Below are 16,047 nucleotides of genomic sequence, written 5' to 3'. Positions count from 1 at the left end.
AATTGTTTTTGCAACAGGAATGTCCAATCCAATAAAGTTAATGATCTTGAAAGACATGGAGGAGGGAGGGAGGAGGAGAGGAGGGTGGGGGGGTGGGGGTGGGAGGAGAGGAGGGAGGAGAGGGAGGGAGGAGGAGAAATCGATTAAAATGCAGATGTTTGCAATCTGACGGCGGCCATGATGGAAGGGATGTAATTAAGCCATTAAGGAAGGGAGGAAGGAAAGGAGGGAAGGACAGAAAGACAGAAAGAAAGAAAGAAAGAAAGGGAGGCAGGAAGGGAGGAAGGGAGGAAGGAGGGAGGGAGGGAGTAAAGAAAGAAGGAAGGGAGGGAGGGAGTAAAGAAAGAAGGAAGGGAGGGAGGATCTTGAAAGACATGGAGGAGGGAGAGGGAGGGAGGGAGGAGGAGGAGGAGGGAGGGAGGAGGAGAGGGAAGGAGGAGAGGAGAGGAGGAGGGGAAATCGATTAAAATGCAGATGTTTGCAATCCGACGGCGGCCATGATGGAAGGGATGTAATTAAGCCATTAAGGAAGGGAGGAAGGAAGGAAAGAAAGAAAGAAAGAAAGACAGAAAGAAAGAAAGAAAGAGAAAGAAAGAAAGAAAGAAACAAAGGAGGAAAGGAGGAAGGAAGGAAAGCAGGCAGGGAGGCAGGAAGGGAAGGAAGGAGGGAGGGAGTAAAGAAAGAAGGAAGGGAGGGAGGATCTTGAAAGACATGGAGGAGGGAGGAGGAGGGGGAGGAAAGGAGGCAGGAAGGGAGGAAAGGAAGGAGGGAGGGAGGGAAGAAGGAAGGAAGGAAAGGAGGCAGGGAGGAAGGAAGGAAGAGATGAAGAAGGAAGGAAGGGAGGAAGGAAGGAAGGAGGGAGGAAGGGAGGAAGGAAGGGAGGGAAGGAAGGAAGGTAAGGAAAGGAGGCAGGAAGGGAATAAGGAAAGGAAGGAAGGAGGGAGGAAAGAAAGAAGGAAGGGAGGAAGGAAGGGAGGGAAGGAGGCAGGAAGGAATGAAAGGAAGGAAGGGAGGAAGAAGGGAGGAAAGAAAGAAGGAAGGGAGGGAGGGAGGGGGAAGGAGGAGGAGGGGGGGGAAGCAGGAAGGAAAGGAAAGCAGGCAGGAAGAAGGAAGGAGGGAGGAAAGAAAGAAGGAAGGGAGGAAGGAAGGGAGGGAGGGAGAGAAGGAGGCAGGAAGGAAGGAAAGCAGGCAGGGAGGAAGGAAGGAAGGGAGGAAAGAAGGAAGGGAGGGAGGGAGGAAAGAAAGAAGGGAGGGAGGGAGGGGGAGGAGGGGGGGGAGGATGAGGAGGGGGGGAGCATGAAGGAAGGAAAGGAAAGCAGGCAGGAAGAAGGAAGAAAGGAAAGGAAGAAAGAATGGAGGGAGGGAGGGAGGGAGGGAAGGAGGAAGGCGGCCATGATGGCGGCTTTGAGTCGATGTAATTAAGCCATTTTGGTGTTTTTCTTTCTTTTTTTTTTATTTATTCATTTTTCTATATTTCAGGAACTCATTCAGCTTCTCATTCGGCTTCTCATTCGGTTTCTCATTCATCACTTTCTCTTCACTTTAAGACTGAAAGCTGAAAGTTGTTTCCTGCTCTGATGAGAAGCATCATTATCCAGCACTTTGCAGCCTATTAACTGTAATTTGCTTCTCAATCTTCATGAGGAAACATCCCGTTAATCACAGTCTTAACCTCACACTAACATACTCTATAAGGAAGGGAGGAAGAAGGAAGGAAGGAAGGGAGGAAGGAGGCAGGGAGGAAGGGAGGAAGGAAAGTAAGGAGGAAGGAAGGAAGGAAGGAAGGACATCAGTCTTCATGAGGAAACATCCCGTTAATCACAGTCTTAACCTCACACTAACATACTCTATAAGGAAGGGAGGAAGAAGGAAGGAGGAAGAAGAAAGGAGGCAGGGAGGAAGGGAGGAAGGAAAGTAAGGAGGAAGGAAGGAAGGAAGGAAGGACATCAGTCTTCATGAGGAAACATCCCGTTAATCACAGTCTTAACCTCACACTAACATACTCTATAAGGAAGGGAGGAAGAAGGAAGGAAGGGAGGAAGGGAAGAAGGAAGGGAGGGAGGGGAAGAGGAAGGAAGGAAGGAAGGAAGGAAGGACATCAATCTTCATGAGGAAACATCCCGTTAATCACAGTCTTAACCTCACACTAACATACTCTATAAGGAAGGGAGGAAGAAGGAAGGAAGGAAGGAAGGGAGGAAGAAGGAAGGAAAGGAGACAGGAAGGAAGGAAAGGAGGGAAAGAAAGAAGGAAAGGAAGAAGGAAGGAAGAGTACCAGAAATTACCATCGCCTCCATGTCCTCCATTGTTTATGTGTGTGTGTTGCTATGACGACCCCGCTCACGTTGAGGAGGAACTATAGTAATGGAAAACGTCCTGGTACCAAACCGAGGCTAACCCAGCAGCTAACTCGGCGGCTAACTCAGCAGCTTACTTGGCGTCTAACTCGTCGGCTAACTCTGTGGCTAACTGCTGTGGCTAACTCAGCGGCTAACTCAGCAGCGAACTCGGCGGCTAGCTGGGCGGCTAACTCAGCAGCTAACTCGGCGGCTAACTCAACAGGTGACTCGGCGGCTAGCTCGGTGGCTAACTCGGCGGGCAGCTCGGCGGATAACTCAGCAGCTAACTCAGCAGGTAACTCGATGGCTAACCATATACTGTGGCTAAATCAGCAGCTAACTCAGCAGGTAACTCGGCGGCTAGCTCAGCAGCTAACTCGGTGGCTAACTCAGCAGCTAACTCGGCGGCTAACTCAACAGGTGACTCGGCGGCTAGCTTGGTGGCTAACTCAGCTAACTGGCTAACTGTAGACTGTAGTAGTAGTAGTGTGTGCTGAATGTATTTCTACCTCTACAGCAGCAGGGGCGGGTTTATGCTAATCACTAAATCCTGAACACAGAAATGTTGAAACACAGTTTGTGAAGCCTAGCTCCACAATTCAAATCTAAATGGTTGAAATGCTTTTTACACCTTTTTTAGAAATACATTTATGACCTATTTTAATGTGTTTAGAAGAAAATGTCTTAATTCACTTTTACACAGTCATAATGTTGCATGAATGTCTGCACAGTGTTATATTATCACAGCTCAGTGTCAGTGAATATTATGTGATGAGATTATCAACCACATCTGAAAGGAAATTATTATTACATATAAATATTATTATTAAATCCCACCGCTACTAAATAAATCAATGATTGTGAGAATAACTTCCTCATGTATATATATATATATACATAATCATTATTTTCTTTTTAATATGCACATAATTTCATCACACAGTAAACACATTTCTCATTAATATATTGCATGTAATGTCAATATATACATCTTTATAGACTGTAATCAATAAATAACTATGTGTATAAGCTGCACACATTAATGCACATACACACACATACACACTTATAAACCCACACACGCACAAACAAACCTCAGTTAGTTAAACCAGAGACATTATAATAAGAGGAGACATATCACTGAAAAAATCTCCCATTGAAATGCATGCTGGGAAACTACGTAACGCCAAGATGGCCGCTGTTTGCACATGTCCCGCCTCTTCTGGTGCCATTGCTCCAATCATCTTGCTGGTCCTACGCAGTCACGTTGGAAGTCATTTTCAACAGCGACATTTTAACCCTCCTGTTGTGTTCGAGTCAAGGAAGGGAGGAAGAAGGAAGGAAAGGAGGGAGGGAGGGAGGAAGGAAGGAGGGAAGGAAGAAAGGGAGATGGAAGAAAGGAAGGAAGAAGGAGGGAAGGAAGGAAGGAAGGAAGGAAGGAAAGGAGGAAGGAAGGAAGGAGGAAAGAAGGAAGGAAGGAAAGGAGGAAGGAAGGGAGGAAGGAAGGGAGGAAAGAAGGAGGGAAGGAAGGGAGGAAGGAAGGAAGAGAAGGAGGGAAGAAGGGAGGAAGGAAAGGAGGAAAGAAGGAAGGAAGGAAAAGTCAAAACAGATGGGTCAATTTGACCCGGGAGCACAACAGGAGGGTTAAAACACATGATCAGCTGTTTATACTTTGTGTACATATATGTTGTAATGCTTTATGATCTGGGAAAGTTGACTGTGAGCAAACTCTCTGCTGTGAGCGTGCGATGACGTCTCGCTGCCGTAAATGAAGACTGACAGGAAGTAGTCCAAGAAGATGCCTGTAAGGAAAAAGGCTTTTAAAACGTCTTCTTCTGTGGTGTCTGTTTTACTGACGGGGTTTATTTTTTTGAAGGAAGGAGGAAGGAAGGAAAGGAAGGGAGGAAGGAAAGGAGGGAGGGAAGTTAGGAGGGAGGGGGGAAAGAAAAAAGGAAGGGAGGGAGGAAGGAAAGAAGGAAGGAAAGGAGGGAGGGAGGAAGGAGCGAGAGAAGTTAGGAGGGGATGAAGAAGGAATGAAAGGAAGGGAGGAAGGAAGGAAAAGAGGGAGGGAGGAGGGGAGGAAGGAAAGGAGGAAGGAAGGAAGGAGGGAGGGAAGGAAGGAAAGGAGGGAGGGAGAGAAGGAAGGAAGGACGGAAGAAAGAGGGGAGGGAAGGAGAGAAGGAAGGAGAGAATCTAAAGATATTAACCAGCAGAATAATCCATGAAACTGGAACCAGATTGTATAAAGAAGCATACATCACCCCCCCCCCCCCCCACACACACACACACACACACACACACACACACAGAGAGAGGGAGAGAGGGAGAGCGAGAGGGCGCCTCCATAAAACTACACTCTTTTTTTTTGTTGTTTTCACATTTAATTACCCGCTCCGTGTGATTACCAGGTAAAACAAATTATGTGTTTTGTTGGCAGCAGATAAATCTGGTCTCAACTCGCCGTAATGACCCGTGTAATTTTTAAGCAGCGCCTACACAGCGGCTCCTTTAACACGTATCATTAGTGGGGTTGTATATTAGATATACATTCTGTGGCTTAATTTGGTCTCCCAGGAGCACTTGTAATGATGCAGCTGCCGGCTACAGGACACCTTTAATTTATTTATTTTAAATGTTGAGAGTAATTGAGTTCTTGAGAGATGTGAGGCGAGCCTGCTGCTGCTGGTGGTGCTGGTGGGGCGGGTGGTGGGGCTGGGGCGGGTGGTGGTGGGGCTCCTGCTGAAAAATGCATTAATTCGTCTCCGCAATCTGTTGCAAAAATTAATACGAGGAGAAGCTTCTAATGGGGAAGGATGAGGAGGAGGAGGACGATGAGGAGGAAGAGATATGAAAAAACACACACACACAAGCAGGGAAAGAGAGGAAGGGAGGACAGATGGAAGAAAGGAAGGAAGGAAGGGAAGGACAGATGGAAGAAAGGAAGGAAGCAATGGAAGCAACCATGGAAGGAGGACAAATGGAAGGAAAATAGGAAGGAAGGAAGGAGAGATGGAAGGGAGGAAGGACAGATGGAAGGAAGGAAGGTAAAAAGGAAGGAAGGAAGGACAAATGCAAGGAAAAAAGGAAGGGAGGAAGGACAGATGGAAGGAGGGAAGGAAGGACAGATGGAAGGAAGGACAGATGGAAGGAGGGAACAAAGGAATGAAAGAAAAAAAGACTGGAAGGGAGGAAGGACAGATGGAAAAAAGGAAAGAAGCAAGAGAAGAAGAGAGGAAGGACAGATGGAAGTAAGGAAGGAAGGGTGGAAGGACAAATGGAAGGAAGGAAGGAAGGGAAGGACAGATGGGAGGAAGGATTGAAGCAATAGAAGTAGAGAGGAAGGACAGATGGAAGTAAGGAAGGAAGGGTGGAAGGACAAATGGAAGGAAGGAAGGAACAAAGGAATGAAAGAAAAAAAGACAGGAAGGAAAGAGGGTAGGAAGGAATGAAAAAAGGGAGGGAGGAAGGACAGATGGAAGGAAGGGAGGACAGATGGAAAAAAGGAAGGAAGCAACCAAGGAAGGAAGGAACCAAGGAATGAAAGAAAAAAAGACATGAAGGAAAGAGGGGAGGAAGGACAGATGGAAGGAAGGGAGGACAGATGGAAGTAAGGAAGGAGGGAAGGAAGCAACCATGGAAGGAAGGAAGGAACAAAGGAATGAAAGAAAAGAAGACAGGAAGGAATGAAGGAAAGAGGGAAAGAAGGAAGGACAGATGGAAGTAAGGAAGGAGGGAAGGAAGCAACCAAGGAAGGAAGGACAAATGGAAGGAAGGAAGGAACAAAGGAATGAAGGAAAGAGGAAAGGAAGGAAGGAAGGGCCCGACTGGACCCCTCAGTGGGCCGGGCCTCATCTTTGACATCCCTGGTTTAAGGGTTTAGAAACTGAATCAGATAAAAATGCATTAATTCGTCTCCGCAATCTGTTGCAAAAATTAATACGAGGAGAAGCTTCTAATGGGGAAGGATGAAGATGAGGACGAGGAGGAGGATGAGGAGGATGAGATATGAAAAAACCACACACACAAGCAGGGAAAGAGAGGAAGGGAGGACAGATGGAAGAAAGGAAGGAAGGGAGGACAGATGGAAGAAAGGAAAGACAAATGGAAGAAGAGAGGAAGGACAGATGGAAGTAAGCCCAAAGATGGAAGGAAGGAAGGAAGGAAGGTATAAAGGAAGGAAGGAAGGACAGATGGAGGACAGATGGAAGGAAGGACAAGTGGAAGGGAGGAAGGACACATGGAAGGAGGGAAGGAAGGACAAATGGAAGGAAGGAACAAAGAAATGAAAGAAAAAAAGACAGGAAGGAAGGAAGGAATGAGGGAAAAGGGAAGGGAGGAAGGACAGATGGAAGGGAAGGGAGGACAGATGGAAGAAAGGAAGGAAGCAATGGAAGAAGAGAGGAAGGACAGATGGAAGTAAGGAAGGAGGGAAGGAAGCAACCATGGAAGGAAGGAAGGAACAAAGGAATGAAAGAAAAAAGACAGGAAGGAAAGAGGGTAGGAAGGAATGAAAAAGGGAAGGGAGGAAGGACAGATGGGAAAAAAGGAAGGAAGCAACCAAGGAAGGAAAGAACAAAGGAATGAAAGAAAAAAAGACAGGATGGAAAGAGGGTAGGAAGGAATGAAAAAGGGAAGGGAGGAAGGACAGATGGAAGGAAGGGGAGGACAGATGGAAAAAAGGAAGGAAGCAACCAAGGAAGGAAGGAACAAAGGAATGAAAGAAAAAAAGACCGGAAGGAAAGAGGGGAGGAAGGACAGATGGAAGGAAGGGAGGACAGATGGAAGTAAGGAAGGAGGGAAGGAAGCAACCATGGAAGGAAGGAAGGAACAAAGGAATGAAAGAAAAGAAGACAGGAAGGAATGAAGGAAAGAGGTAAGGGAGGGAGGACAGGTGGAAGTAAGGAAGGAGGGAAGGAAGGAAGCAACCAAGGAAGGAAGGACAAATGGAAGGAAGGAAGGAATGAAGGAAAGAGGGAGGGAAAGAAGGAAGGAAGGGCCCGACTGGACCCCTCAGTGGGCCGGGCCTCATCTTTGACATCCCTGGTTTAAGGGTTAAGAAGCTTCTAATGGGGAAGGAAGAGGAGGAGAAGGAGGAGGAAGAGGAGGAGGAAGAGGAAGAGGAAGAGGAGGACCAGGAAGATGAGGAAGAGGAAGAGTTTTGCTGTTGCTGAGCTCTTTGCCTCCTCGTCTCCTCTCTTCAGAGCCGGAGGAGTAGTTTATCTCTCTCTGAAGGGTTATTTATTACAGACAATCAGACGCAGCAGCTGCAGGTGATGAGAGGAACCGTTTGTTCTCAGTTTAAAAAAAAAACTGCTCCATCGCCACGGCGACGGTCAGTAATGGAGACGATGGAGGCGTGAGTGTGAACGTACGAGGATGACCATGATGATGAAGACAATGATGATGACGATGGAGACGATGATGGTGATGATGAAGATGACGAGGATGATGATGGTGATGAAGATGATGATGAAGACAATGATGATGGTGATGGTGATGATGAAGGTGATGTCTGTGTTTGTGAGTGTTTGTGTGCGTGTGTGTGTGTGTGTGTGTGCGTATGCGTATGTGTGTGTCTTTGTGTGTGTGTGTGTGTGTGTGTGAGCCTCTCAGGTGTGTGTGTGTGTGTGTGTGTGTGTGTGTGTGTGTGTGTGTGTGAGCCTCTCAGGTGTGTGTGTCTGTCTGTCTGTGTGTGTGTGTGTGTGTGTGTGTGTGTGTGTGTGTGTGTGTGTGTGAGCAGCTGTTGGTTAGAAGCAGACCTGAAACAGATGTCTGAGTGTAAAACTATAACCGACTGAAGACTCGAGCAGAATGAATCTTGTCGAGGTTCATTTTTCCATTTTCCTGCAGAAACAGAAGCAAGGTGTCGACTTTAATTCAGTTTTATATCAGCGGCGTTTAAATCCAGAATTTAACCAGCAGCATGTCTTAGTGTGGAGGAAGGAAGGAAGGAAGGAAGGGAGGAAGGACATATGGAAGGAAGGAAGGTAAAAAGGAATTGAGGAAGGACAGATGGAAGGAAAAAAGGAATGAAGGAGAGATGGAAGGAAGGAAGGTAAAAAGGAAGGAAGGAAGGACAAATGGAAGGAAGGAAGGTAAAAAGGAAGGGAGGAAGGACAGATGGAAGGGAGGAAGGACAGATGGAAGGAAGGAAGAAATGTAAAAAGGAAGGAAGGGAGGACAGATGGAAGGAAGGAAGGAAGGTAAAAAGGAAGGGAGGAAGGTAAAAAGGAAGGAAGGTAAAAAGGAAGGGAGGAAGGACAGATGGAAGGAAGGAAGGAAGGAAGGACAGATGGAAGGAAGGAAGGAAGGAAGGTAAAAAGGAAGGATGGAAGGAAAAAAGGAAGGGAGGAAGGACAGATGGAAGGAAGGAAGGACAGATGGAAGGGAGGAAGGACAGATGGAAGGAAGGAAGGACAGATGCAAGGAAGGTAAAAAGGAAGGAAAAAAGGAAGGGAGGAAGGACAGATGGAAGGAAGGAAGGAAGGGAGGACAGATGGAAGGAAGGGAGGAAGGACAGATGGAAGGAAGGAAGCGAGGTGTCGACTTTAATTCAGTTTTATATCAGCGGCGTTTAAATCCAGAATTTAACCAGCAGCATGTCTCAGTGTGGAGGAAGGAAGGAAGGAAGGAAGGGAGGAAGGACATATGGAAGGAAGGAAGGTAAAAAGGAATTGAGGAAGGACAGATGGAAGGAAAAAAGGAATGAAGGAGAGATGGAAGGAAGGAAGGTAAAAAGGAAGGAAGGAAGGACAAATGGAAGGAAGGAAGGTAAAAAGGAAGGGAGGAAGGACAGATGGAAGGGAGGAAGGACAGATGGAAGGGAGGAAGGACAGATGGAAGGAAGGAAGAAATGTAAAAAGGAAGGAAGGGAGGACAGATGGAAGGAAGGAAGGAAGGTAAAAAGGAAGGGAGGAAGGTAAAAAGGAAGGAAGGTAAAAAGGAAGGGAGGAAGGACAGATGGAAGGAAGGAAGGAAGGGAGGAAGGACAGATGGAAGGAAGGTATAAAGAAAAAAGGGCGGAAGGAAAGAAGGAGGGAAGGAAGCAAGCAAGGGAGGAAGGACAAATGGAAGGAAGGAAGGAGCAGGAAGCAGCTAAACAAAAAGGATCTGGTAACACAAGGAAGAAAAAAGATGTAAAGCTGGTTCAACAAACAGACGTATAGAGACTGAAGACGATGTGAAGGCAGAGTTTGAGTTAATGAGCAGATAATAGATATTATATAGATATATAGTTATATCCTGTTTAAGGCTAACTCATTCTCATATAAGGCCCAAATATATATATACAGCCTAAGGGAGGAAGCAACCAAGGAAGGAAGGATGAATGGAAGGAAGGAACAAAGGAATGCAAGAAAAGAAGACAGGAAGGAAGGAAAGAAGGAAGGGAAGAAGGACAGATGGAAGAAAGGAAGGAAGCAAGGCAACCAAGGAAGGAAGGACAAATGGAAGGAAGGAATGAAAGAGGGAATGAAAAGGAGGAAAGTGGGCCAGATTGGACTCCTCGGTGGGCCGGTTCTGGCCCTCGGGCCTCATGTTTGACATCCCCGGTTTAAGGGTTAAGAAGCTGAATCAGATAAATATCATTATTATTATTAAACCTTTATAGGACACTCATTGAAAGGAAGGAAGGAAGGATGGAAGGAAGGAGGGAAAGGAGGAAGGACAGATGGAAAGAAGGAAGGGAGGAGGGAAGGAGGGAGGGAGGAAGAACAGATGGAAGGAAAGAAGGAAGGGAGGAGAGAAGGAGGGAGGGAGGGAGGAAGGAAAAGAGGAGGGAGGGAGGGAGGAAGGACAGATTCTGGTTCAAAGTTGAACTAAAAACATTAAAAGTCATTTCAGGGATTTTTCAGTTTCTCGTCAGGAAGCCGTCAGCGTCTCCGTCCTGCAGCGCTGCAGCCTGCTAGTGGGCTGAAGTCTCTCCACGCTGTGGGGGGGGGGGGGGGAGGGGGGGGGGGGGTGGTGGTGAGGAGGAGGAAGAGGAGGAAGAGGAGGACGATGCTTCCTTCCTCTCTGCCTGCCTGGCTGCTCCGGCTCCTCAGGGACTGGGCTTTGGACGGAGGCCCAGATCAATGTGACCTAAATTCAAATGCGAATTAGCGGCTGTCAGTCGGAGAGGACACTCTGTAAATGAGCTCAGACGGTGCGAGACCCCCCGGGGGACGGAGGGACCGGGGCCCCGCGTCCGCCCCACAGCCTTAATGAGTTCCAAATGGATATCCAGGCCCGGGGTCCAGATGGAAGTAAGGAAGGAGGGAAGGAAGCAACCAAGGAAGGAAGGACAAATGGAAGGAAGGAAGGAACAAAGGAATGAAAGAAAAGAAGACGGGAAGGAATGAAGGAAAAAGGGAAGGGAGGAAGGACAGATGGAAGAAAGGAAGGAAGCAAGGGAAGAAGAGAGGAAGGACAGATGGAAGTAAGGAAGGAGGGAAGGAAGCAACCAAGGAAGGAAGGACAAATGGAAGGAAGGAAGGAACAAAGGAATGAAAGAAAAGAAGACGGGAAGGAATGAAGGAAAGAGGGAAGGAAGGAAGGAAAAAGGGAAGGGAGGAAGGACAGATGGAAAAAAGGAAGGAAGCAATGGAAGAAGAGAGGAAGGACAGATGGAAGTAAGGAAGGAGGGAAGGAAGCAACCAAGGAAGGAAGGACAAATGGAAGGAAGGAACAAAGGAATGAAAGAAAAGAAGACAGGAAGGAATGAAGGAAAGAGGGAAGGAAGGAAGCAATGGAAGAAGAGAGGAAGGACAGATGGAAGTAAGGAAGGAGGGAAGGAAGGACAAATGGAAGGAAGGAAGGAAGGAACAAAGGAATGAAAGAAAAGAAGACAGGAAGGAATGAAAGAAGGAAGGAAGGACAGATGGAAAAAAGGAAGGAAGCAATGGAAGAAGAGAGGAAGGACAGATGGAAGTAAGGAAGGAGGGAAGGAAGCAACCAAGGAAGGAATGACAAATGGAAGGAAGGAAGGAACAAAGGAATGAAAGAAAAGAAGGCAGGAAGGAATGAAGGAAGGAAGGAAGGAAGGGCCCGACTGGACCCCTCAGTGGACCGGGGCCCCGCGTCCACCCCAGAGCCTTAATGAGTTCCAAATGGATATCCAGGCCCGGGGCCGAGGCTCCGCGCTCCCCGCCTGCAGCAGGAAGAAGGAGCTCCGTCCTGGAACCTGCAGGCGAGAGGAAACACGTCGACGTCCAAATGATTGAAATCGTTCAGCAGCGTTGGTGAAGCTAAACATTTACTGTAAAGGAATTAAAGAAAAAAGACAGGAAGGAAAAAGGGAAGGGAGGAAGGACAGATGGGGAAAAAAGGAAGGAAGCAATGGAAGAAGAGAGGAAGGACAGATGGAAGTAAGGAAGGAGGGAAGGAAGCAACCAAGGAAGGAAGGACAAATGGAAGGAAGGAAGGAAGGAACAAAGGAATGAAAGAAAAGAAGACGGGAAGGAATGAAGGAAAGAGGGAAGGAAGGAAGGAAAAAGGGAAGGGAGGAAGGACAGATGGAAAAAAGGAAGGAAGCAATGGAAGAAGAGAGGAAGGACAGATGGAAGGAAGGAAGGAGGGAAGGAAAGAAGGAACAAAGGAATGAAAGAAAAGAAGACGGGAAGGAATGAAGGAAAGAGGAAAGGAAGGAAGGAAGGAACGGAAGGGAGGAAGGACAGATGGAAAAAAGGAAGGAAGCAATGGAAAAATAGAGGAAGGACAGATGGAAGTAAGGAAGGAGGGAAGGAAGGACAAATGGAAGGAAGGAAGGAAAGGAACAAAGGAATGAAAGAAAAGAAGACAGGAAGGAATGAAGGAAAGAGGGAAGGAAGGAAGGAAGGAAGGAAGTGCCCGACTGGACACCTCAGTGGACCGGGGCCCCGCGTCCGCCCCAGAGCCTTAATGAGTTCCAAATGGATATCCAGGCCCGGGGCCGAGGCTCCGCGCTCCCCGCCTGCAGGCCCGCTGCCAGCCGGCTCCGCCTGCAGCAGGAAGAAGGAGCTCCGTCCTGGAACCTGCAGGCGAGAGGAAACACGTCGACGTCCAAATGATTGAAACCGTTCAGCAGCGTTGGTGAAGCTAAACATTTACCGTAAAGGAAGTAAAGAAAAAAAACAGGAAGGAAAGAGGGTAGGAATGAAGGAAAAAGGGAAGGGAGGAAGGACAGATGGAAAAAAGGAAGGAAGCAATGGAAGAAGAGAGGAAGGACAGATGGAAGTAAGGAAGGAGGGAAGGAAGGAAGGACAAATGGAAGGAAGGAAGGAACAAAGGAATGAAAGGAAAGAAGACAGGAAGGAATGAAGGAAAGAGGGAAGGAAGACAGGAAAAAGGGAAGGGAGGAAGGACAGATGGAAAAAAGGAAGGAAGCAATGGAAGAAGAGAGGAAGGACAGATGGAAGTAAGTAAGGAAGGAGGGAAGGAAGCAACCAAGGAAGGAAGGACAAATGGAAGGAAGGAAGGAAGGAACAAAGGAATGAAAGAAAAGAAGACAGGAAGGAATGAAGGAAAGAGGGAAGGAAGGAAGGAACAAAGGAATGAAAGAAAAGAAGACAGGAAGGAATGAAGGAAAAAGGGAAGGGAGGAATGACAGATGGAAAAAAGGAAGGAAGCAATGGAAGAAGAGAGGAAGGACAGATGGAAGGAAGGAAGGAAGGAACAAAGGAATGAAAGAAAAGAAGACGGGAAGGAATGAAGGAAAGAGGGAAGGAAGGAAGGAAAAAGGGAAGGGAGGAAGGACAGATGGAAAAAAGGAAGGAAGCAATGGAAGAAGAGAGGAAGGACAGATGGAAGTAAGGAAGGAGGGAAGGAAGCAACCAAGGAAGGAAGGACAAATGGAAGGAAGGAAGGAACAAAGGAATGAAAGAAAAGAAGACAGGAAGGAATGAAGGAAAAAGGGAAGGGAGGAATGACAGATGGAAAAAAGGAAGGAAGCAATGGAAGAAGAGAGGAAGGACAGATGGAAGGAAGGAAGGAAGGAACAAAGGAATGAAAGAAAAGAAGACAGGAAGGAATGAAGGAAAGAGGGAAGGAAGGAAGGAAAAAGGGAAGGGAGGAAGGACAGATGGAAAAAAGGAAGGAAGCAATGGAAGAAGAGAGGAAGGACAGATGGAAGTAAGGAAGGAGGGAAGGAAGCAACCAAGGAAGGAAGGACAAATGGAAGGAAGGAAGGAACAAAGGAATGAAAGAAAAGAAGACGGGAAGGAATGAAGGAAAGAGGGAAGGAAGGAAGGAAGGAAAAAGGGAAGGGAGGAAGGAAGCAATGGAAGAAGAGAGGAAGGACAGATGGAAGTAAGGAAGGAGGGAAGGAAGCAACCAAGGAAGGAAGGACAAATGGAAGGAAGGAAGGAACAAAGGAATGAAAGAAAAGAAGACAGGAAGGAATGAAGGAAAGAGGGAAGGAAGGAAGGAAAAAGGGAAGGGAGGAAGGACAGATGGAAAAAAGGAAGGAAGCAATGGAAGAAGAGAGGAAGGACAGATGGAAGTAAGGAAGGAGGGAAGGAAGGAAGGACAAATGGAAGGAAGGAAGGAACAAAGGAATGAAAGGAAAGAAGACAGGAAGGAATGAAGGAAAGAGGGAAGGAAGACAGGAAAAAGGGAAGGGAGGAAGGACAGATGGAAAAAAGGAAGGAAGCAATGGAAGAAGAGAGGAAGGACAGATGGAAGTAAGTAAGGAAGGAGGGAAGGAAGCAACCAAGGAAGGAAGGACAAATGGAAGGAAGGAAGGAAGGAACAAAGGAATGAAAGAAAAGAAGACAGGAAGGAATGAAGGAAAGAGGGAAGGAAGGAAGGAACAAAGGAATGAAAGAAAAGAAGACAGGAAGGAATGAAGGAAAAAGGGAAGGGAGGAATGACAGATGGAAAAAAGGAAGGAAGCAATGGAAGAAGAGAGGAAGGACAGATGGAAGGAAGGAAGGAAGGAACAAAGGAATGAAAGAAAAGAAGACGGGAAGGAATGAAGGAAAGAGGGAAGGAAGGAAGGAAAAAGGGAAGGGAGGAAGGACAGATGGAAAAAAGGAAGGAAGCAATGGAAGAAGAGAGGAAGGACAGATGGAAGTAAGGAAGGAGGGAAGGAAGCAACCAAGGAAGGAAGGACAAATGGAAGGAAGGAAGGAACAAAGGAATGAAAGAAAAGAAGACAGGAAGGAATGAAGGAAAAAGGGAAGGGAGGAATGACAGATGGAAAAAAGGAAGGAAGCAATGGAAGAAGAGAGGAAGGACAGATGGAAGGAAGGAAGGAAGGAACAAAGGAATGAAAGAAAAGAAGACAGGAAGGAATGAAGGAAAGAGGGAAGGAAGGAAGGAAAAAGGGAAGGGAGGAAGGACAGATGGAAAAAAGGAAGGAAGCAATGGAAGAAGAGAGGAAGGACAGATGGAAGTAAGGAAGGAGGGAAGGAAGCAACCAAGGAAGGAAGGACAAATGGAAGGAAGGAAGGAACAAAGGAATGAAAGAAAAGAAGACAGGAAGGAATGAAGGAAAGAGGGTAGGAATGAAGGAAAAAGGGAAGGGAGGAAGGACAGATGGGGAAAAAAGGAAGGAAGCAATGGAAGAAGAGAGGAAGGACAGATGGAAGTAAGGAAGGAGGGAAGGAAGCAACCAAGGAAGGAAGGACAAATGGAAGGAAGGAAGGAACAAAGGAATGAAAGAAAAGGAAGGAAAAAGGGAAGGGAGGAAGGACAGATGGAAAAAAGGAAGGAAGCAATGGAAGAAGAGAGGAAGGACAGATGGAAGGAAGGAAGGAGGGAAGGAAGGAAGGAACAAAGGAATGAAAGAAAAGAAGACGGGAAGGAATGAAGGAAAGAGGGAAGGAAGGAAGGAAGGAAAAAGGGAAGGGAGGAAGGAAGCAATGGAAGAAGAGAGGAAGGACAGATGGAAGTAAGGAAGGAGGGAAGGAAGCAACCAAGGAAGGAAGGACAAATGGAAGGAAGGAAGGAACAAAGGAATGAAAGAAAAGAAGACAGGAAGGAATGAAGGAAAGAGGGAAGGAAGGAAGGAAAAAGGGAAGGGAGGAAGGACAGATGGAAAAAAGGAAGGAAGCAATGGAAGAAGAGAGGAAGGACAGATGGAAGTAAGGAAGGAGGGAAGGAAGCAACCAAGGAAGGAAGGACAAATGGAAGGAAGGAAGGAACAAAGGAATGAAAGAAAAGAAGACGGGAAGGAATGAAGGAAAGAGGGAGGGAAGGAAGGAAAAAGGGAAGGGAGGAAGGACAGATGGAGAAAAGGAAGGAAGCAATGGAAGAAGAGAGGAAGGACAGATGGAAGTAAGGAAGGAGGGAAGGAAGCAACCAAGGAAGGAAGGACAAATGGAAGGAAGGAAGGAACAAAGGAATGAAAGGAAACAAGACAGGAAGGAGAGAGGGAAAGAGGGAAGGGAGGAAGGACAGATGGAAGGAAGGACAGAAGGAAAGAGGGAAAGGAGGAAGGACAGATGGAAGGAAGGAAGGAAGCAAGGGAAGAAGAGAGGAAGGAAGGAAGGAGGGAAGGAAGCAACCAAGGAAGGAAGGAATGAAAGAAAAGAAAACAGGAAGGAAGGAAGGAGAGGAAGGAAGAAAGGAAAGAGGGAAGGATTGGACCCCTCGGCGGGCTATTTCTGGCTGCAGAGGTTAAAACTTAACCTGACAGTCATCGTCCCGTAACCCATGGCGACCGCTATTTCCTCTTTTGTGTTCGAGCGTCCCGCCGGGTTTGACGAGGTGAGGGTGCTCCATGTCTTCCCCCCCTCCACCCCCACCCTAC

This window comes from Scomber japonicus, chromosome 8, assembly GCF_027409825.1.
Source record: "Scomber japonicus isolate fScoJap1 chromosome 8, fScoJap1.pri, whole genome shotgun sequence".
Taxonomy (NCBI): domain Eukaryota; kingdom Metazoa; phylum Chordata; class Actinopteri; order Scombriformes; family Scombridae; genus Scomber; species Scomber japonicus.
This window is presented reverse-complemented; position numbering follows the sequence as displayed.